This window comes from Pinus tabuliformis, chromosome J (genome assembly GCF_031772625.1).
Source record: "Pinus tabuliformis cultivar Carrire ecotype Pingquan chromosome J, CPIR1, whole genome shotgun sequence".
In the NCBI taxonomy this organism is placed as follows: Eukaryota; Viridiplantae; Streptophyta; class Pinopsida; order Pinales; family Pinaceae; genus Pinus; species Pinus tabuliformis.
Genome location: NC_142295.1, coordinates 1506314993 through 1506339389, shown reverse-complemented (window position 1 = coordinate 1506339389; position 24397 = coordinate 1506314993).

Here is a 24397-nt window from a genome sequence, read left to right as displayed (position 1 = left end):
ATATCGAAGCAGCTAATCCTATACCCTCCTGCCCAACCCTTGCTAGAACATGATATACCTCTCTGGTTGGAAGAGGAGGGTGAGGATGAAGTCTATTTTGCACCACTTTATGCAGTAGAAACTGTCATGGGGGGAACCGCAAAATAAGGATGATATCATTAAATTTAATTCAAAATCCACCACCCAGTATTTTGCCATTAGAAGATCTAGTGAAAGAAAACCAAGAAAATCCCTTAATTGATCTCTGTGTGGCCGACCTGACCTCTCTCCATGTTAAGAATATAGAGTTCAGCCTAGAAAGAACCTTGAAAATCAACTCATCCCTATCCACTTCCAAGGAGAAGGAACTGTGTAGCTTATTTAGAAAACAAGTAGATGCCTTCGCTTGGAGTTATAAGGAGATGAAGGGAGTGCACCCTTCAGTTTGTACTCATCACATATACATTAAGGAAGATTGTAAACCAGTCAGGAAACCTTAAAGGAGGATGAATCCATCCCTTAAATACATTGTTAAGGAAGAACTGCAAAAATTACTTGATGCAGGATTCATCTACCCCATCTCTGACAGTGAATGGGTCTCTCCTTTGGTGCTAGTGTCAAAGAAAAATGGTAAGTAGAGAATCTGTGTTTATTATCAGGAACTGAACAAGGCCATTAAAAATGACCATTTTCCTTTGAATTTCATAGATCAAGTGCTAGATGGTCTGGTGGTGGGCCCCAGTATTGCAACAATAATGCTGCAACTCCTGGGACTCCCTTCTTTACTTTTATCAACTCGGTTGTTCGTAACAAACTTGGAAGCGATGATGTTGTATGCATAAGTACTAGCTCTTACCACGGCTGTCACTTGGTCAGCTGGCACAAGTCTGCTAGGAGCTTAAGCCAACTTCTATGAGCTCTTATAAGAATCTTTTTAACTGATGGATGAAATTTAACTCAAAGGAGGCTAATCTACTTGTAGAAAGAAACTAAAAGCAGAAAGGAAATGCAAACACTAGCAAACCCTAGTTTTACCAACTAACCCTACTGGTGCAAGAAAAATGATGAAAGTTACAGAAAGGAATGCCATTGACTCTTAGAAAGGTAAAATTCATGTGACTAAGCTACTTCTGAAGTGAAATTTGAAAAGAAACATCTTTTTGTATTTTTGAGTAAGTTGACAGAATTATTGTGCATGTGCTTTAACTGTTTTTGACAGTGCAGAGGTGGATTGGTGAAAGGAAATGCTTGCAGGAGGTTGGGAAGGTTAGAAGAGGGCCTAAGGGGTCCCTAGCACCCTTCCAGAGAGTTTCATAGTGATCGGATCTCAAGAAAACGCGTTTGTGAGCTTCTACAGGAAGTCTGCAGGGGTTCTTCAAGATGTTCTGAAATTTCTACAGGATGTTCCGAAAAGAGGATTTTGGAGGGTTTATGGAGGAAGAAACGTGAATAAGTGGATATGGAGGTGAGATAAGGGTGTGAGGAGGTCCAAGACTTGGTGCATGAGGCTGGGCAGCGATTAAGGTGATTGGATTTGTTCAAGGAGGGATAGAGCAATGTTGTACAAAAATATGTAAATTAGGGCAAAGGGAGAAAACGTAGCAAATGAGAGGCAAGAATGTAAGTTTGACGAAGAAGCAGGTTGCATGGATGGGGTAAGGGTAGGAGAGGAGGTTTCACAGGCGCTCTCCACGTGATTTTTCAAAACTAACCAACAAAGACTAAGAAAACCAAAGATCTAGCTACTTTAACCTAATCTGACCTAAATAACGACAAAGAAAATGAACAACAGTTTATTTGCAACGAAATAATGTGAAATAGCTATGCAAACTAAGCAATCATGAACTTGAGCATGTAACCACAACTAGTATCAACTTCTGCAAATGAGAATCTAACACTAATAATTACATGACGAAGCAAAGACAGTGTTTTTGGCGGCAGTAAGGACACCTTGGTCCCAGCTCATGGTCCCACTGAGGGAGAGGTGAGATAAGAGGTGCTTGATAACCTTTTTCTAAAGATCTTCTCTGTTATTAACCTATCAAATCAGTCTGAACAGGAAAAGCCTTTTTAATCATCAAAAGCAACCTAAACAACAAAACAAGATTTAAATCTAAATAGCAGATTTTTGTTGGAAATAATACTGAGAGGGGGGGGGGGGGTGAATCAGTATTATCAGATCAATAAAAATTTTCAATTTCATACTCATATTCATATACACGACTTCAGTTCAGTATATCAGCATATATACACGACTGTGTTAATTGCAACTAGCGTATATTCAGTAATATTATGATTCAGTTGGTTTATCCTCAGTGAATGCATCAGAGCATTATTAACCATATTAACAGTAAGCATGAGCAGTATAACAGAACAGATCATCACACATAAGTCACACACATTAACACCATGATATAAGGTGGAAACCCAATGTGGGTGAAAACCACCTGCTGCAATTTGTTTCTATCTTCCTTTAATAAGAAACTTCTTTTACAATGTACTGGTGCAGTCCTTTACCAGCACGCAGGCTGCAACCTGCAGAGGGCTACAACCCTCTTAGCTCTTGTACTAGCCGATCCATTTACTAGTACGTAGGCGCCAGCCTACAGAAGGCTCCAACCTTCACTCGTTTTCCAGCTGCTCCTGGAAGGGAGATACAAACCCCTGGCTCTTGTACTGGCTGATATGTTTACCAGTACGTAGGCACCGACCTACTGAACTCTAAGATCTTCCCGGGACCACGTTTCATACATTTTCATACTGAATCCATAGAACAATCATCATTGGAATACAACCTGAATCATCAATTTCTGAATCACCCAATACTGAATCATTGAAACCCTGTCATCAAAACACAGAACACAAACCAGAGCCCAGAACTCTGCAACAACCACTAGATCCAACTCCACATTCAAATATCATACTTCATACTGTATACGCTACTCTGACGAACCCAACCTGCGTGTATACGCGCTTTTACCAAATACAACCCGCGTACAGATCTGCAAACTCTTTGCAGCTATTTCAGACATCAAAGCATACCTAGAACATAACATTCATAAACATGCGTCAATAGATCTAGTCTATCCATACACAAACCATATAATCATTCCAAGCCTTGAGATCCCATTCCATCGTTCATCATCCTCCATATGAGTGCAACCTTGGTTCAGATCAAGCAAGGCATCGCCAACCCATAATCATCATCTGGATCTCACCCTTCATCAGATATTCATCACTTGCACACCTTTACCTTGGCCTAATGATCTTATCCTTATATAGGTTTATGCTTTGCTCAATACCACGGTCCAAAACCATAATAAATCAATACCAAGAGCCCAATACTTGGGATCAACACACTTGTCGAGATACCATGGTCCAAAACCATAGGTTCAAATACCGAGGACTAACTACCACGGACCAAAGGTAAGCTTTCCGACATGTACGCGCTTTTCCATGCATAAAACTGCGTGTATACGCATACGCGACTTCGGCACGTCCAACCCGCGTGTATACGCTGATTTGTTACAATGAACCTGCGTATATATCTTTCTTGACCTGCTGCACTAGATCTGCCATCTGATTAAGTTGCCATCACCTGTATCATGCCTCTGAGTGAGTTGCCATCAAGGACAACACCTGTATCATAATGCCAACAATCTCCCCCTTTGGACTTGATGGCAAAGCTAACTTGTCACACTTAGAACTTGATCTTCTTGTTCCTTTGAGCTGTCCTGCATCCCATACATTTAGTCATATCTGTAGATTGATCTAGTTATATGTAAGTGAGATGTTCTTCTATGAGAGGGTTGCCATCAAGTACAACACATGCATCATAATGCCAACAATCTCCCCCTTTGGACTTGATGGCAACAACATCAAATCACTCTCCCCCTTTGACATCAAGGGCAAAGGGTGGACCAAGATATTCTCTTTCCTTGATAAACATTCTGCTGTCCATACTCCCCCTGAGTACCTGCTGAAATCTCCAAATGTTCTCCCCCTTTGTATATGCCAAAGTGTATCAATCTGTCCATGCTCCCCTGAGTACATGCCAAGTCTCTGTACTGCTGAAGTGTGTTGTTCATGCTCTTCCTGACTGAAGGCAAGATCTGCAAAAAGATGTTCTTCAAGAAGAACCATGACTTATACATCATAAGAGACCTTCCTATCACCAAAAGACTCAATACATACATCCATTTCCCAACCATGTGGGGATATACTAGAATTGACTCATCCACCCAACCAAGTGGGGATACATCAAAAGTTTACACATGATAAAGCAAGAACATTACATCTTCATCCCAGGCATAGTGGGGAAACCAATATAGGCCGTTACATGACCTTGACACCATGAAAGAGATATCACAAAAGAGATATATGACCGAAATATCTAGGGCAAGACTTTATGAAAATCACCAATAACTGATATCGCCAGCATCTGTCAATCACCATTCAGATCAGCAACCAAGAGATCCTTCTGCCTTTGTTTCACCTGAAACCATGTCAATAACTCAGTCACCAGAACACAGAGCAGATAACAGAACTCTGCTATAACCATCAAATCCATCTCCACATTCAAATATCATACTTCATACTGTATACGCTACTCTGACGAACCCAACCTGCGTGTATACGCGCTTTTACCAAATACAACCCGCGTACAGATCTGCAAACTCTTTGCAGCTATTTCAGACATCAAAGCATACCCAGAACATAACATTCATAAACATGCGTCAATAGATCTAGTCTATCCATACACAAACCATATAATCATTCCAAGCCTTGAGATCCCGTTCCATCGTTCATCATCCTCCATATGAGTGCAACCTTGGTTCAAATCAAGCAAGGCATCACCAACCCATAATCAGCATCTGGATCTCACCCTTCATCAGATATTCATCACTTGCACACCTTTACCTTGGCCTAATGATCTTCTCCTTATATAGGTTTATGCTTTGCTCAATACCACGGTCCAAAACCATAATAAATCAATACCAAGAGCCCAATACTTGGGATCAACACACTTGTCGAGATACCATGGTCCAAAACCATAGGTTCAAATACCGAGGACTAACTACCACGGACCAAAGGTAAGCTTTCCGACATGTACGCGCTTTTCCATGCATAAAACTACGTGTATACGCATACGCGACTTAGGCACGTCCAACCAGCGTGTATACGCTGATTTGTTACAATGAACCTGCGTATATATCTTTCTTGACCTGCTGCACTAGATCTGCCATCTGATTAAGTTGCCATCACCTGTATCATGCCTCTGAGTGAGTTGCCATCAAGGACAACACCTGTATCTTAATGCCAAGAATTTTATTCTAAGAATGCAGCAAAAACACATAAAAGTAAACAAAGGAAGTACTGGGCACTTGGGTTGGGCCCAACCCCAACAGCTACAACCTCCTAAGAGAGATTAGAGCTGGTGCAAAGCTGGATTCATCTTTATTGATCAAAAGAATAGTTACATTCCAAAAAACTGTCCACAAGGAAAAGCTCGAAAATGTGCTGAAATGCAGAGCTAACCTACTACCTAAAAAATGACTAAAATCGAATTGCCAACTAGCTAACTTTTGCCAACCCAAATGAGGCCCTAAACCCTCTTATTTATACAATTAGAGGACCCCAACAGCTCTCCTAAACTTTAGGAACTAGGCTACCAAAAATTGTAGTTAACAACAACTTTTCTAGCCCTTGCTCAGCTGCCCTTGGGATAATTGATGTGGTGGCCCTTGAACTCCGAACTGATGGTGGAGAATTCGAGGTAAGGGCCCATAAATGAAGGGGACACCTTCCTACAAATCCTCTTCCTTGTTCTTCCATGAATTTGGCTGCCAAGTGCACATTAAAACCTTTGATTTTGTCTCAAAATTGACCAAAAAAAACTGCACAAAGCACCCATTAGACTTGTTGGCATAATGACTAACCCAATTCAATCTATTAGCATAAATATAATCAAAAACATGCAATAAACTAATGAGAATGGTGGATTAAGTCGAATTAGGAGGCAGAATGAGCCCATATAATTATCCATTTTTGGGGCTCATCATCACCCCCCTACTGAAAGTTTTCTCATCCTCTGAGCAACTAATCTATCTCCATCTTTGATGGCCCTGGTGGCCTCCCTGTCATGCTAAGCTTCTAAAGTGATGTCCTCTTCTCGGTCATAAAACCATGCTTTTCTCTCTACTTCTTCCCACTGCATGTGCTCCTTTTCTTGTAGTAGTTTTGCTAGCACCTCAACCTCATCCTGCAGCTTGTCCTCTCTCTACTGCTCATCAGATGTTTCCTTGTCCATTAGAGGGAACCTTCCTGTAGTTGCTACTCTTCAGAAATCTGTGTTATGGCTGCCCTTTGAGTTTCCTGTAGAGAATTCTCAGCTTCCTGTAGCGCTGTCTTTGAATCCATCATCTGAATTCTCTCTCTCCAAGTGAAGGTTTTTTGCTTCCTTTTTCATAGGTGATGGTTATCTTTGAAGGAGACTCCTCCTTTTGTTTAGCTGTTGTGTCCTTAATGACAATTTGCTCCTTTGACTGTGGTTGGGGTCTGCCTACTTTGATCTGTGTGCTCCTCCTCGCTTTAAAGTACATGGAGGTTTGCCTCTTTCTCTTCCTTTTTGGTCTTGGAGGTGTGCTAATGGTGGAACGCACGGCTGCTGCCTCTCTGGCCAAAATATCAGGTGATTTCTCCTCTTGTTGTTCTGTTTTCATGCTTCCTGTAGAAACTACTTCCATGCTTCCTGTAGAAAGTCTGGTGTCAACTGTTTCGGTCTACTTGGCTAGATGTGTCTTTCCTTTTAATTTCTGTGTGGTTGCCTTGGTTGTGACAACTTTCATTTGGGCTTTCTTGGCCTTTTTCTTCCCAACCTTTTTCCTTTTTCACCCTCTCTGTTTTTGCTGTTGTCTCATTTTCTGTCTCATGCTCAGTGGTCATGTCAAATTCCTCTTTTTCCTTCTGTTATTCCTCTATTTTTCCCTCTGCTTGAATGTCTTGTGCTCCCTCATCAATTTTCTTCTCAATTTCTTCAGTTGGCATGGTGTTGAGTTTGTGTTTTAACAAAAAAAGAAAGAAAATGCTCAAGTGGAAAAAAAACACATCCAATCACCGAAATAGAGGACAGCTGAATTCGGTCTTTTTTTGAACCCAAGAAGGAATTTTTCATGCTCTTTACAACATAAAATGGTAGTAATTCCCTTGTGTTAAAACTTCTGTCACCTCGAATTGGTCTCTTTGTTTATGAAAGAAATTTTTTACAGATCAGAGCATAAGGACACTAGTTTTTTCAACACATTGATAGATATCTAAATTCGGGTTTTTCCACACACAAAGGTTGGTCTCTACTGCTGCATGTCTTCCTTGCAAGGGAATTTTTTATTTTCTTTTTTAAAACTGATGAGGAGATTTCGGATGCAAAAGAAAAAAATGGGTAAACTCAGTGAATCATGTAGGCAGACTTCCACTATTCTCAATGCACAGGCAGACTTTTTACTCTCATTTTTCAATTTAATGTCGTGTTCAATTCACCATTTTGCACCAACAAATCATGCACAAAGAAGTTTCCTCGATCCTACCTCGTTTTAAGCTTGAAATTCACTGAAAATCCTAGGTTTTCTTTCTGCATGGTTGTTTTTTGCGTTTCTTGTAGAAGCCTTCCTGTAGAACGAAACTGCGCTTCCTGTAGAGCCCGATAAGCGGGAGATTTTTAAAAAAATGGTAGAAATATCGAGAAATCAGGCAGGAATCTTGCAGAGGACCATTGGTTAACTGATCTGGAAGTGGTGGATGCATGCTTCAATTGTGACCGCAGTTGAACAAAGAGTGGTGAGAGTTTTAGCCGAGCATCGTTTAATTTCGGTGTGATTCGTGGTGAGGGAGTGAGGCGGCCAGGTGTACGTGGCCACATGCAGATTGCAGTGCTATTATGAACTATATGTTCTCTTCTTGTTAATCACTTGACATCAGTTGCACTGGAGTTCAAATGGCCAACACTACCTGTTTTTTAAATTTCACGTGAGTTGACTATACACGTATGCTGCATGATTTCTGGCTGAGCGCTAGAGAATTGGACAAGGCATTGTCAGCTTAATTCCACTATTTCATTTGTTTATGCATTTTCGAATCATATTGATGCAAATAGAGGAACTGGTTTAGACACATACCTGTAAGTCGACATGCTGTTGGGTTCTTTTTGCTGCTGCATGCTCATATTCCATTGCTGCATGCCTGGATCCTTTATGCTATAAGCTTTTTGTTTTCTGATGTGTGGTTATTTTCTTGTGCAGGTATCCTCTGGCCGAATCTAAGCTGCAAAAGTTAGTTTCATCCTTCAGATTTGCACCTTCATGCTGCTGATGCTGGATTTTTGTAGGACAGCAACTTGTTTTCTCCATTGCTCCTGAACAATAGATTGGATTGACCTGAAACTTTTTAAGCATGCTTCTATCATTGTTATGCACCTCCCATAGCAAAATTGTGGTCAATGGATGCACGAATATCGAGAAAAACTGAAAATGGATGAAGCTTACAGAGGTCAATTTCTTGGAAACCGTTCATCAGAATTGGCTAAAACTGCTTGGGTAGGTTACTATCACCCATATGCATCTCCCCTTGAAATAGATTTTGAAACGGATGCACGGATATGGAGAAAATGCAAAAATGGCTGAAGGTTATGGAGGCTAATTTCTTGGAAATCGTGCACCGGAATTGGCTGTAATCGCTCGGGCATGTTTCCATCATCCCTATACAACTTCCCATGTAATAGTTTTGCAAATTGATGCACGGTTTTCAAGTTAGGGAAAAAACACATTTCAACACTATGTATTTTTGCTTCCAAGCATTCTGCAGTTTTTTGCATGGTAAGAAAAATTGAGCTTGGGTTGTGATGCAAGCATGGAAATGATGGAGGAGCAGTTGGAAGATTGTAGGAGGACTTATGAACCCTTGAGGAAGCTATCATGCTCGCCAAACTACCTTTTTGAAATCCCTTTCTATCTTCCTGTAGAAATCCTGTAATTTCTACAGGAACTTCCTGTAGAACACGCAATTTTTAGGAAAGAAGTACAATGAGATGGAAAAAATGATGGAGAATGGTGAGGGATGGAAACATGGATGCTTGCGGGCCTCATGGACATATTCCTAGCCTTCTGGTCCTCTTCGAAGATCAATTTTGGCTTGTTTGTAGGCTTCCTGTAGAAGACACAGAACTTCCTGTAGAAGACACAAAACTTCCTATAGAAGGCACAAAACTTCCTCTGTCTTTGTTTTAAGCGATCTTCCTAACCTGCAATGTCCTTCCTGCAACCTGCAATCATTGAATGGAAATTAGGTTTATTTTTCTTTCTCTCTTTTCTTCTTGCTTTTTCTCTTCTTTTTTTTTTAAACAACTAGGGTGCCTCAGGGAGGGTTTCACCCTAATTGCCTACCCTAGGCGCCTCCAAGGGAGGTTTTCACCCAAGGATCTTATTCTCTTTTTTTCCAACCCATTGATCGCCTTGGAGGTTTTCAATCAATGAGCCAATCTGAGGCACCTCCGAGGAGGTTTTCACCTTAGATTTTTATTTTCGTCTTATTTTTCATTTTTTTTTTCCTCTACCCTACCCTACTTGAAAAACAAAATTCATTTCAAGTATAAGAATATTTCCAATGGAGCCATGTGCACATCGAGATTAGAGACAAGATGATGTGGAGGCTTGAAATGCATGCTTTGACAGCTATCCGGATTTCAGAGACCAAATGATTTGACTTTGAAGGGATCAAACATAGCTAAGGAAGAGAGTACTGGTGCAACTTAGTGACTGTCTGGAACCATATCTCAATATAGCTATGATATCCTTGGTCCTTTTGCTGATCTGGATCATTCTACATCTCTTCTTTTATCATGACCTTCACATCTTCCTCTTTTTGCTGATTTTTCTCTTGAATACATGGAAGATTTGATGGTAACCATGAGGGAATTCTCTCGATCTCAGATTTTGATGCCTTCTCTTCATCAAGTGTAGCCCATGGTTCTTTGACCTTTTCTTTTGAATCTTCTTTTGCTGGATGTGGTCCTTCAATGCTTTCAGGATAATCTATTTTTTTCAATACTCTTCCTGAGCTATGGTGAAGATATTTAAGCTCAAGAGGAGTCATTTGGACATGTTGTGCCTCAGATTTGCAATTGGGTTGAGCTATTCCAATGTGTGGGTTTGGAAATGGTGATATGGGTAGTTGAGTGGGGGTGTATATTTGAGATGGATGTGGATGGGGTTGTGGTTGGGCAGGTGGTAGAGGCAAAGGAGCGGGAGGAGAGTTGTACTGGGGCCTCCACCCCTGATGAGGTGCATTCCACTGAGGTTGTGGCTGAGTATAAGAGTGAAACGAATGAGCAACTATAGAAGCATGGTATTGAGGAGGATACGAAAAAGGAGGGGGTATGGACCAGGAAGGATGAGTAGGGGGACCCCAAGAAGGCATGGAAGTGGTTTGATAGGGGTCGTAATAGGTCTGAGATGTCCCTTGCATTCCCTGTTGGTAGGGTATGGGTCCAGGTGGCCTCCTTTGGTTCATATAATAGAGTGATTCAGTGGCTCCTTTGGCTCTCTGATATGTAGCTTTAAGTCCAGGAAATTAAGGGCACTGATTCGTAGGATGGTATTCTTCATAGACGAAACACACTTCTAGGGAGTGCATTGGACATTCGTTCCTAGGATGCTTTCTACTGCACCTAGGACAAAAGATGTCCAAAGCCCTCTTGGATTCCTCTTGCTTCCTTTGGATCTGCAAGGTATCTAGTTGCATGGCAAGAAACTGCCTCATCTCGCTCTTGAAATCTTCCATCTGATTTGAAAATTCGTTTTTGGATAAGGTACTGCTCCCAACATTTCTGCTTGTAGCCATTTGCTTCAGAGGGATGTTTTCTTCTTCTTCTCCCCTGGAGGTTCTTCAAATATCTCTTGCTGTCCACCTAGGGGTTCCTCTTAATCACAGCCATCGAAGAAGAGAGAAGGTTGGCTGTGTGAAGCAGTGGGGGCGTTGTGCAAACATTTTTCTGACTTATCTCTACTCCTACAAGCCAAGAAATGAAATCTTTTTCGTTGTTTTTTGTTTTGTTGTTGTTGTTGTTGTTTTTTTTTTTTTTTTGTTTTTCTGCTTGTACCTGCAAAACTAAAATAGATTGAACTGTAACTAACTAAAATCTATCTTGCTGAATTGAAAATGTAGAATTGAAATGAAAGCAGGAAAGGACCAACCTATGTTGCTGAAATGAAATTGCAGGAATGAAATGCTAAGCTACGCTTGCAGAATGGAAATTGCAGAATTGAAATGCTAATTTACGCTTGCAGAATTGAAATTGCGGAATTGAAATGCTAATCTACGCTTACAGAATTGAAATTGCGGAATTGAAATGCTAATCTATGAAAGTGGGAAATATCTAATCTACGCTTGCTGAAATGAAATGAAAGCAGGAAATATCTAATCTACTTTTGCAGAAACGAAATTGTAGAATGGAAATGAAATAAACTACTTAGCAGAAGGTTGTAATAGAAAATAGAAGAAAAGCAGCAATCACCAATACTCTGACGCTTCCCCGGAAATGGCGCCAAAAAGATGGTGGGCCCCAGTATTGCAGCAATAATGCTGCAACTCCTGGGACTCCCTTCTTTACTTTTATCAACCCGGTAGTTTGTAGCAAACTTGGAAGCGACGTTGCCGTATGCACAAGTACTAGGTCTTGCTGCGACTGTCACTTGGTCAGCTAGCAAAAGTCCGCTAGGAGCTTAAGCCAACTTCTATGAGCTCTTAGAAGAAGTTTTTTAACTGATGGATGAAAGCTAAATCAAAGGAGGCTAATCTACTTGCAGAAAGAAACTGAAAGCGGAAAGGAAATGCAAACCCTAGCAAACCCTATTTTTACCGACTAACCCTACTAGTGCAAGAAAAATGATGAAAGCTACAGAAAGGAATGCCATTGACTCTTAGAAAGGTAAAATGCATGTGAATAAGCGACTTCTAAAGTGAAATCTGAAAAGAAACATCTTTTTGTATTTTTGAGTAAGTTGACAGAATTATTGTGTATGTGCTTTAACTGTTTTTCACTGCGCAGAGGTGGATTGGCAAAAGGAAATGCTTTCAGGAGGTCAGGAAGGTTAGAAGAGGGCCTAAGCGGTCCCTAGTACCCTTCTAGAGAGTTTCACAGTGATCGGATCTCAAGAAACTGCTTTCGTGAGCTTCTACAGGAAGTTTGCAGGGGTTCTACAGGATGTTCTGAAATTTCTACAGGATGTTCCGAAAAGAGGATTTTGGAGGGTTGATGGAGGAAGAAAGGTGAAGAAGTGGGTATGGAGCTGAGATAAGGGTGTGAGGAGGTCCAGGAATTGCTGCATGAGGCTATGGAGCGATTAAGGTGATTGGATTTGTTCAAGGAGGGGTAGAGCAATGTTGTACAAAAATATGGAAATTAGGGCAAAAGGAGAAAACGTAGCAAATGAGAGGCAAGAATCTAAGTTGGACGATGAAGCAGGTTGCATGGATGGGGTAAGGGTAGGAGAGGAGATTTCACAAGTGTTCTGCATGTGATTTTTCAAAACTGACCAACAAAGACTAAGAAAACCAAAGATCTAGCTGCTTTAACCTAATCTGACCTAAATAACAGCAAAGAAAATGAACAATAGTTTATTTGCAACGAAATAATGTGAAATAGCTATGAAAACTAAGCAATCATGAACTTGAGCATGTAACTACGACTAGTATCAACTTCTGCAAATGAGAATCTAACACTAATAATTGCATGATGAAGCAAAGACAATGTTTTTGGTGGCAGCGAGGACACCTTGGTCCCAGCTCATGGTCCCACGGAGAGGTGAGATCAGAGGTGCTTTATAGCCTTTTTCTGAAGATCTTCTCTGTTATTAATCTATCAAATCAATCTGAACATGAAAAGCCTTTTTAATCATCAGAAGCAACCTAAACAACAAAACAAGATTTAAATCTAAATAGAAGATTTTATTCTAAGAATGCAGCAAAAGCACATAAAAGTAAACAAAGGAAGTACTGGGCACTTGGGTTGGGCCCAACCCTAAGAGCTACAGCCTACTAAGAGAGATTAGAGCTAGTGGAAAGCCGGATTCATCTTTATTGATCAAAAGAATAGTTACATTCCAAAAAACTGTCCACAAGGAAAAGCTCGAAAATGTGCTGAAATGCAGAGCTAACCTACTGCCTAAAAAATGACTAAAATCGAACTGCCAACTAGCTAATTTCTGCCAACCCAAATGAGGCCCTAAGCCCTCTTATTTATACAAATTGAGGACCCCAACATCCCTCCTAAACTTTAGGAACTCGGCTGCCAAAACTTGTAGTTAACAACAACTTTACTAACCCTTGCTCGACTGCGCTTGGGATAATTGATGTGGTGGCCCTTGAACTCCGAGCTGATGGTGGAGAATTCGAGGTAAGGGCCCATAAATGAATGGGGCACCTTCCTACAAATCCTCTTCCTTGTTCTTCCACGAATTTGGCTACCAAGTGCTCATTAAAAACTTTGATTTTGTCTCAAAATTGACCAAAAAAAACTGCACGAAGCACCCATTAGACTTGTTGGCATAATGACTAACCCAATTCACTCTATTAGCATAAATATAATCAAAAACATGTAATAAACTAATGAGAATGGTGGATTAAGTTGAATTAGGAGGCGGAATGAGCCCATATAATTATCCATTTTTGGGGCTCATCATCACCCCCCTATTGAAAGTGTTGCTCATCCTCTGAGCAACTAATCTATCTCTTCATCTTTGATGGGGCCTCCCTGTCATGCCAAGCTTCTGAAGTGATGTCCTCTTCTCGGTCATGAAACCACACTTTTCTCTCTACTTCTTCCCACTGCCTGTACTCCTTTTCTTGTAGCAGTTTTGCTAGCGCCTCAACCTCATCCTGCAGCTTGTCCTCTCTCTGCTCTTCATCAGATGTTTCCTTGTCCATTAGAGGGAACCTTCCTATAGTTGCTGCTCTTTAGAAATATGTGTTATGGCTGCCCTTTGAGTTTCCTGTAGAGAATTCTCAGCCTCCTGTAGCACTGTCTCAGCTTCCTATAGCACTGTCTTTGAGTCCATCATCTGAATTCTCTCGCTCCAAGTGAATGTTTTTTGCTTCCTTGTTCATAGGTGATGGTTATCTTTGAAGGAGACTCCTCATTTTGTTTACCTGTTGTGTCCTTAATGAAAATTTTCTCCTTTGACTGTGGCTGGGGTCTGCCTACTTTGATATTTGTGCTCCTCCTCACTTTAAAGTACATGGAGGTTTGCCTCTTTCTCTTCCTTTTTGGTCTTGGAGGTGTGCTAATGGTGGCACACATGGCTGCTGCCTCGCTGGCCAAAATCTCAGGTGATTTCTCCTCTTGCTGTTCTATTTTCATGTTTCCTGTAGAAACTGTTTCCATTCTTCCTGTAGAAAGTCTGCTGTCAACTGTTTCGATCTTCTTGGCTAGATGTGTCTTTCCTTTTAATTTCTGTGTGGTTGCCTTGGTTGTGACAACTTTCATTTGGGCTTTCTTGGCCTTTTTCTTCCCAACCTTTTTCCTTTTTCTCCCTCTCTGTTTTTGCTGTTGTCTCATTTTCTGTCTCATGCTCAGTGGTCATGTCAAATTCCTCTTTTTCCTTCTGTTCTTCCTCTATTTTTCCCTCTGCTTAAATGCCTTATGCTCCCTCATCAATGTTCTTCTCAATTTCTTCAGTTGGCATGGTGTTGAGTTTGTGTTTTAACCAAAAAAAAAAAGAAAATGCTCAAGTGGAAAAAAAACCCAATCACCGAAATAGAGGACAACTGAATTCGGTCTTTTTTTGAACCCAAGAAGGAATTTTTCATGCTCTTTACAACATCAAATGGCAGTAATTCCCTTGTGTTAAAGTTGCTATCACCTCGAATTGGTCTGTCTGTTTATGAAAGAAATTTTTTACAGATCAGAGTATAAGGACACTGGTTTTTTCAACACATTGATAGATATGCAAATTTGGGTTTTTCCACACACAAAGGTTGGTCTCTACTGCTGCATGTCTTCCTTGCAAGGGAATTTTTATTTTCTTTTTTAAAACTGATGAGGAGATTTCAGATGTAGAAGAAAAAATTGGGTAAACTCAGTGAATCATGCAGGTAGACTTCCATTGTTCTCAATGCACATGCAGACATTTTACTCTCATTTTTCAATTTAATGTCATGTTCAATTCACCATTTTGCACCAACAAATCATGCACAAAGAAGTTTCCTCGATCCTACCTCGTTTTAAGCTTGAAATTAGCTAAAAATCCTAGGTTTTCTTTCTGCATTACTGTTTTCTGTGTTTCCTGTAGAAGCCTTCTTGCAGAACGAAACTGCGCTTCCTGTAGAGCTCGATAAGCGGGAGATTTAAAAAAAACGGTAGAAATCTTGAGAAAGCAGGTAGGAATCTTGTAGAGGACCACTGGTTAACTAATTTGGAAGTGGTGGACGCGTGCTTCAGTTGTGACCACAGTTGAACAAAGAGTGGTGAGAGTTTCAGCCGAGCATCGTTTAACTTCGGCATGATCCATGGTGAGGGAGTGAGGTAGCCAGGTGTACGTGGCCACATGCAGATTGCAATGCTATTATGAACTGTATGTTCTCTTCTTGTTAATCACTTGACATCTGTTGCACTGGGGTTCAAACGAACAACACTACATGTTTTTTAAATTTCACATGAGTTTACTATACATGTATGCTGCATGATTTCTGGCTGAGCGCTAGAGAACTGGACAAGGCAATATCGGCTTAATCCCACCATTTCTTTTGTTTATGCACTTTCGAATCATATTGATGCAAATAGAGGAACTGGTTTAGATACATACCTATAAGTCGACATGCTGCTGGGTCCTTTTTGCTGATGCATGCCTAGATCCTTTATGTTATAAGCTTTTTGTTGTCTGATGTGTGGTTATTTTCTTGTGTAGGTATCCTCTGGCTAGATCTGAGCTACAGAAGTCAGTTTCATCCTTCAGATTTGCACCTTCATGCAGCTGATGCTAGATTTTTGCAGGAAAGCAACTTGTTTTCTCCATTGCTCCCGAACAATAGATCGGATTGACCTGCAAATTTCTGAGCATTCTTCTATCATTGTTATGTACCTCCCATTGAAAAATTGTGGTCAATGGATGCACGGATATCGAGAAAAACTGAAAATGGCTGAAGACTACAGAGGTCAATTTCTTGGAAACCGTGCATCGGAATCGGCTGAAACTGCTTGGGTAGGTTACTATCACCCATATGCATCTCCCCATGAAACAGATTTTGAAACGGATGCACAGATATGGAGAAAATGCAAAAATGGCTGAAGGTTATGGAGGCTAATTTCTTGGAAACCGTGCACTGGAATTGGCTGTAATCGCTCGGGCATGTTGCCATCATCCCTATACAACTCCCCATGTAACAATTTTGCAAATGGATGCACGGTTTTCAAGTTAGGGAGCAAAAAATTCAGCACTATGTATTTTTGCTTCCAAGCATTCTCTAGTTTTTTGCATGGTAAGAAAAATTGAGCTTGGGTTGTGATGCAAGCATGGAAATGATAGAGGAGGAGTTTGAATATTGTAGGAGGACTTATGAACCCTTGAGGAAGCTATCATGCTCGCCAAACTACCTTTTTGAAATCCATTTCTAGCTTCCTCTAGAAATACTGTAATTTCTACAGGAACTTCCTGTAGAACACGCAGTTTTTAGGAAAGAAGCACAATGAGATGGAAAAAATGATGGAGAAGGGTGAGGGATGGAAACATGGATGCTTGCAGGCCTCATGGACATATTCCTAGCCTTCTGGTCCTCTTCGGAGATCAATTTTGGCTTGTTTGTAGGCTTCCTGTAGAAGACACAAAACTTCCTGTAGAAGACACAAAACTTCCTCTGTCTTTGTTTTAAGCGATCCTCCTAACCTGCAATGTCCTTCCTGCAACCTGCAATCATTCAATGGAAATTAGGTTTATTTTTATTTTCCTCTTTTCTTCTTGCTTTTTCTCTCTTTTTTTGAAAACAACTAGGGCGCCTCATGGAGGGTTTCACCCTAATTGCCTGCCCTAAGCGCCTCCAAGGGAGGTTTTCACCCAAGGATCTTATTCTCTTCTTTTCCAACCCATTGACCGCCTCATGGAGGTTTTGAATCAATGAGCCAATCTGAGGCACCTCTGAGGAGGTTTTCAACTTAGATTTTTATTTTCCTCTTATTTTTCATTCATTTTTTTTTTTACCCTACCCTACTTGAAAAAAAAAATTCTTTTCAAGTATAAGAATACTTCCAATGGAGCCATACGCACATCGAGATTAAAGACAAGATGATGTGGAGGCTTGAAATGCATGCTTTGACAACTATCCAGATTTCAGAGACCAAATGATTTGACTTTGAAGGGATCAAACATAGCTGAGGAAGAGAGTACTGGTGCAACTTCGTGACTGTCTGGAACCATATCTCAATATAGCTCTGATATCCTTGGTCCTTTTGCTGATCTGGATCATTCTCCATATCTTCTTCTATCATGACCTTCACATCTTCCTCTTTCTGCTGAGTTTTATCTTGAATACATGGAAGATTTGATGGTAACCATGAGGGAATTCTCTCGATCTTAGATTTTGATGGCTTATCTTCATCAAGTGTAGCCCATGGTTCTTTGACCTTTTCTTTTGAATCTTCTTTTGCTGGATGTGGTCCTTCAATGCTTTCAGGATAATCTCTTTTTTGCAATACTCTTCCTGAGCTATGGTGAAGATCTTTGAGCTCAAGAGGAGTCATTTGGACATGTTGTGCCTTAGCTTTGCAATTGGGTTGAGCTATTCCAATGTGTGGGTTTGGAAATGGTGGTATGGGTAGTTGAGTGGGGGTGTATATTTGAGATGGATGTGGATGGGGTTGTGGTTGGGTAGGTGGTAGAGGCAAAGGAGCGGGAGGACAGTTGTACTAGGGCCCCCACACCTGATGAGGTGCATTCCACTGAGGTTGTGGTTGAGCATAAGAGTGAAACGAATGAGCAACTGCAGAAGCATGGTATTGAGGTGGATACGACCAAGGAGGGGGTGTGGACCAGGAAGGATGAGCAGGGGGACCCCAAGAAGGCATGGAAGTGGATTGATAGGGGTCGTAATAGGTCTGGGATGTCCCTTGCATTCCTTGCTGGTAGGGTATGGGTCCATGTGGCCTACTTTGGTTCATATAATAGAGTGATTCAGTGGCTCCTTTGGCTCTCTGATATGCAACTTTAAGTCCAGGCAAGGAAGGGCACTGATTCGTAGGATGTTATTCTTCACAGACGAAACACACTTCTAGGGAGTGCATTGGACATTCGTTCCTAGGATGCTTTCTAGTACACGTAGGAAAAAATATGTCCAAAGCCCTCTTGGCTTCCTCTTGCTTCCTTTGGATCTGCAATGTATCCAGTTGCATGGCAAGAAATTTCCTCATCTCACTCTTGAAATCTTCCATCTGATTTGAAAATTCGTTTTTGGATAAGGTACTGCTCCCAACATTTCTACTTGTAGCCATTTGCTTCAGAGGAATGTTTTCTTCTTCTTCTCCCTTGGAGGTTCTTCAAATATCTCTTGCTGTCCACCTACGGGTTCTTCTTAATCACAGCCATCGAAGAAGAGAGAAGGTTGGCTGTGTGAAGCAGTGGGGGCGTTGTGCAAACATTTTTCTGACTTATATCTACTCCTACAAGGCATGAAATTAAATCATTTTTTTTTTTTTTTTTTCTGCTTGTACCTGCAAAACTAAAATAGATTTAACTACAACTAACTAAAATCTATCTTGCTAAAATGAAAATATAGAATTGAAATGAAAGCAGGAAAGGACTAACCTTTGTTGCTGAAATGAAATTGCAGGAATGAAATGCTAAGCTACGCTTGCAGAATTGAAATGCTAATCTACACTTGAAGAATTGAAATTGTGGAATTGAAATGTTAATCTATGAAAGTGGGAAATATCCAATCTACGCTTGCTGAAATGAAATGAAAGCAGGAAATATCTAATCTACTTTTCCAGAAACGAAATTGCAGAATGGAAATGCAATAAACTACTTAGCAAAAGGTTGTAGTAGAAAATAGAAGAAAAACAACAATCACCAATACTCTGACGCTTTGTCGGAAATGGCGCCAAAAAGATGGTGGGCCCCAGTATTCCAGCAATAATGTTGCAACTCCTGGGACTCCCTTCTTTACTTTTATCAACCCGGTAGTTTGTAGCAAACTTGGAAGCGACGATGCTGTATGCATAAGTACTAGCTCTTGCCGCTGCTATCACTTGGTTAGCTGGCACAAGTCTGCTAGGAGCTTAAGCCAACTTCTATGAGCTCTTAGAATAAGCTTTTTAACTGATGGATAAAAGCTAACTCAAAGGAGGCTAATCTACTTACAGAAAGAAACTGAAAATGGAAAGGAAATGCAAACCCTAGTTTTACCGACTAACCCTACTGGTGCAAGAAAAATTATGAAAGCTATAGAAAAGAATGCCATTAACTCTTAGAAAGGTAAAATGCATGTGACTAAGCTACTTTTGAAGTGAAATCTGAAAAGAAGCCTCTTTTTGTATTTTTGAGTAAGTTGACAGAATTATTGTGCATGTGCTTTAACTGTTTTTGACTGTGCAGAGGTGGATTGGCGAAAGGAAATGATTGCAGGAGGTCGAGAAGGTTAGAAGAGGGCATAAGGGGTCCCTAGCACCCTTCCAGAGAGTTTTACAGTGATCGGATCTCAAGAAACTGCTTTCGTGAGCTTCTACAGGAAGTTTGCAGGGATTCTACAGGATGTTCTGGAATTTCTACAGGATGTTCCGAAAAGAGGATTTTGGAGCGTTGATGGAGGAAGAAAGGTGAAGAAGTGTGTATGGAGGTGAGATAATGGTGTGAGGAGTTCCAGGACTTGGTGCATGAGGTTGGGGAGCGATTAAGGTGATTGGATTTGTTCAAGGAGGGGTAGAGCAATGTTATACAAAAATATGGAAATTAGGGCAAAGGGAGAAAACGTAGCAAATGAGAGGCAAGAATCTCAGTTGGACGACGAAGCAGGTTGCATGGATGGGGTAAGGGTAGGAGAGTAGGTTTCACAGGTGCTCTGCACGTGATTTTTCAAAACTAACCAACAAAGACTAAGAAAACCAAAGATCTAGCTGCTTTAACCTAATCTGACCTAAATAACAATAAAGAAAATGAATAGCAGTTTATTTGCAACGAAATAATGTGAAATAGCTATGAAAACTAAGCAATCATGAACTTGAGCATGTAACCACAACTGGTATCAACTTCTGCAAATGAGAATTTAACACTAATAATTGCATGATGAAGCAAAGACAATGTTTTTGGTGGCAGCAAGGACACCTTGATCGCAGCTCATGGTCCCACTGAGGGAGAGCTGAGATCAGATGTGCTTGATAGCCTTTTTCTGAAGATATTCTCTGTTATTAACCTATCAAATCAATCTGAACATGAAAATCCTTTTTAATCATCAAAAGAAACCTAAACAACAAAACAAGATTTAAATCTAAATAGCAAATTTTATTCTAAGAATGCAGCAAAAACACATAAAAGTAAACAAAGGAAGTAATGGGCACTTGGGTTGGGCCCAAACCCAAGAGCTACGGCCTCCTAAGAGAGATTAGAGCTGGTGCAAAGCTGGATTCATCTTTGTTGATCAAAAGAATAGTTACATTCCAAAAAACTGTCCACAAGGAAAAGCTCGAAAATGTGCTAAAATGCAGAGCTAACCTACTGCTTAAAAAATGACTAAAATTGAACTGCCAACTATCTAACTTCTGCCAAACCAAATGAGGCCCTAAGCCCTCTTATTTATACAAATTGAGGACCCCAACAACCCTCCTAAACTTTAGGAAGTCGGCTGCCAAAACTTGTAGTTAACAACAACTTTACTAGCCCTTGCTCGGCTGCCCTTGGGATAATTGATGTGGTGGCCCTTGAACTCCGAGCTGATGGTGGAGAATTCGAGGTAAGGGCCCATAAATGAAGGGGACACCTTCCTACAAATCCTATTCCTTGTTCTTCCACGAATTTGGCTGCCAAGTTCTCATTAAAACCTTTGATTTTGTCTGAAAATTGACCAAAATAAACTGCACGAAGCACCCATTAGACTTGTTGGCGTAATGACTAACCCAATTCATTCTATTAGCATAAATATAATCAAAAACATGCAATAAACTAATGAGAATGGTGGATTAAGTTGAATTAGGAGGCGGAATGAGCCCATATAATTATCCATTTTTGGGGCTCATCATCTGGCGGGGAATTTTTTTTTCTCCTTCCTAGATGGGTTTAGCGGGTACAATTAGATCCAAATTAGCCCAGAAGACCAAGATAAGACCACTTTCACCTATCCTTGGGGTACCTTTGCATACCGGGTCCTTTCTTTTGGTTTGTGCAACGCTCCAGCCACTTTCCAGAGAGTAGTATTGAGTATATTTTTTGAATTGGTTCATGATGCAGTGGAAATATATATGGATGATTCTAGTCCTTATGGTTCTAACTTTTAGGAAGCTTTATCTAACCTAGGAAAAGTTTTGGACAAGTGTATTGAAATGAACCTGTCCCTTAGTCTGGAAAAATGTGAATTTTTTATGACTGAAGAGACCGTGCTAGGTCATGCAATCTCTCAACAAGGATTACAGGTTGACCCCAACAAAATTGCCATCATCCAAAGGGTCCCACCTCCTCAAAAGGTGAGAGATTGATCCAGATTTAAACAGGAACGCAATAAAATACAGAGATAACCATATACACAAAGATGCAGTGGAAATAATACTTCATTTCATTAATGGAAAATACTGAAATATGCTTACAACCAGAATAGAAATAAACCAGCTAGGGCAATGGTAGCTTATCTCTGAGAAGAGATGTGGCGGCTACATGCCTCTGAACTGTGTTGCAATGAGGCTCGAAGGCCTATTTATTATTGAGAAACAATGGAAAACCCCTCACATTCCAAAACCTAACCCTAGAAGATGAAACACCAAATTGTGGGCCCCGTTTCTGGGTTAGTTGGTACATCAACTTCCCGGGGTCCCGAATTGGTCATATTATCTCCCTTTGACGCACATGATAGCCCGTTGGAAAGATCTCTCCGAGGACTATGACAAAAAGGACAATTTTTCGGTAGAAAAATTGTAGGCGGTAGATTTCCCAAAAAACATCGTTTAGGGCCTCAAAACAGCTCCAGAAGTTTAGGACTCGAAAAACTGCTAAAAATAGTAAACTGTGCTACAATTTAGGAAACTGAAAAGACTGAAAGAGACAGTTGTGGGGGTCCAAATGGGATAGGTGGGTGGCCAACAACATCCACCTGGATCAGAGATGTCCGAAGTTTCCTAGGTTTACTGGGATATTATAGAAGATTCACTAAAGATTTCAGTAAGTTAGCCTCTCCATTGTTTGGTCCTTTGGGAAAAGATGTTGAGTTCATATGGACTGAAAACTATTAAGAAGCCCTAGATACCTTGAAAGGCAAACTTGTGACTGCCCCAACTTTGAGAGGCCAAAACTGGGCCCTACCTTTCCACATTCACATTGGTGCCTCGAACAAAGCAATAGGAGAAGCCTTGGGAAAAATTGATGAAAAGTTATATTATGCCATATACTTTATAAGTAAAAATTTGTCAAAGGCAGAGTTAAACTATACGGTAACCGAGAAGGAACTCCTAGTTGTAGTGCATTCCTTAAATAAATTTAGATATTACATCACAGGCTATCAAACCTTTGTACACACTGATCATGTTGCAATTAGGTATTTAATGAATAAGCCAGATGTAAACGCTTGCATTATTAGATGGTTTCTTTTACTGCAGCAGTTTGATTTAACCATTGTTGATAAGCCTAGTAAAGAAAATGTTGTTGCTGACTTTTTGTCTAGAGTAAATTTGTCTGTAGGTGAATAAGGAATGGTGGATGATCACATGTCGGATGAACACCTATTTTCTATCTCAGTACTCTCTGCATGGTTTGTTGATATAGCAAATTACTTGGTTTCAACATAGTTCCCACCACACCTGTCCTCAAAAGGGAAGAGCAATATCATGTGGAAAATCACCCCTTTCACTTGGATTGGGGGAAATCTCTTCAAACTTGGCTCAGATCAGATCTTGAGAAGATGTGTCAGGGAGGAGGAAGTTTTTGACATTCTCCTAACCTGCCATGCTGGGCCTTGTGGAGGCCATTTTGAAGCAAGTAGGTCTACCTTCAAAATCTTGCAAGCAGGTTACTATTGGTCCACTCTTCATCAAGATGTGAAGAGATATACCAGCCATTGTGATTGGTGCCAAAGGGTGGGGAAACCTACTCCAAAGGATGAGATGCCCATGCAACCTCAAGTGACCATTGAGCAATTTTAGAAGTGGGGCATGGAATTTGTGGGTGCTATCAAGCCTCCTTCAAAACAAAGGCAATACGTCATTGTGTGCACCGATTATCTAACAAAATGGGCAGAGACCAAAGCAATCAAGGTAGCAACTGAGGAAAAAGTAGCTAATTTTTTAAGAGAAAACATATTCTATAAGTTCGGGTATCCAAGAGAACTGGTCACAGATCAAGGCAATCAGTTCAAATGAAGACCTACTCGCACATCATAAAATCAAGCACAGGACTTCCATCCCTTACCATCCACAAGCCAATGGACAGGTGGAAGTCACTAATAGAGCTTTGGAAGGAATTCTGACCAAGGTAGTGAGTAGCAATAGAAAAGATTGGGTGGATAGACTAGTTGAGGCCACCTGGGCCTACAACACAATGTGGAAGACCACCACAGGGTTCACACCCTATGAACTAGTCTATGGGAACAAAGCTTTGCTATCAATATAATTTGAATAAAATAAACTAAGGATGGAAGCTCAGCTGGACCTAGACCTCAGCCATGCACAAAGGGAAAGGCTACTCCAGCTCAATGGATTGGATGAACAAAGATTGCAGGCCCTTCTCCACATAGAGGTAGTCCAGCTTCAAAGGAAAGTATGGCACGATAAAAATATCAAGGAAAAGCAATTCCAAGAGGGAGATTGGGCATTGCTCTATGACTCAAGATATAAATACTTCAAAGGCAAACTAAGGACAAGACGGCTAGGACCCTACACTGTGGAAAAATGCAATGACAATGGTTCAGTTCTGATCAGAACCATTGATGAGGAAGCCATTCCCATGCTTGTCAATGGACAACAGTTGAAAATTTACAAGAACGCCCTCTCTAAGCAAGAGTTCATTGAAGATCTGAATAAGATAGTGTTGTTAGTGGAGCAGGTCTCAGCCTCCACTCCACCCACTCACTGAAGAAGTAGAAAAAGAAAATAATAAGGACTCAAGTGAAAATCTCCATGAGGCACTTGAGTCCCATCATTGGGTTGAAAGCCTCTTTTGAGGCAGCCCAGTGATGACAAAAACAAAAAAGA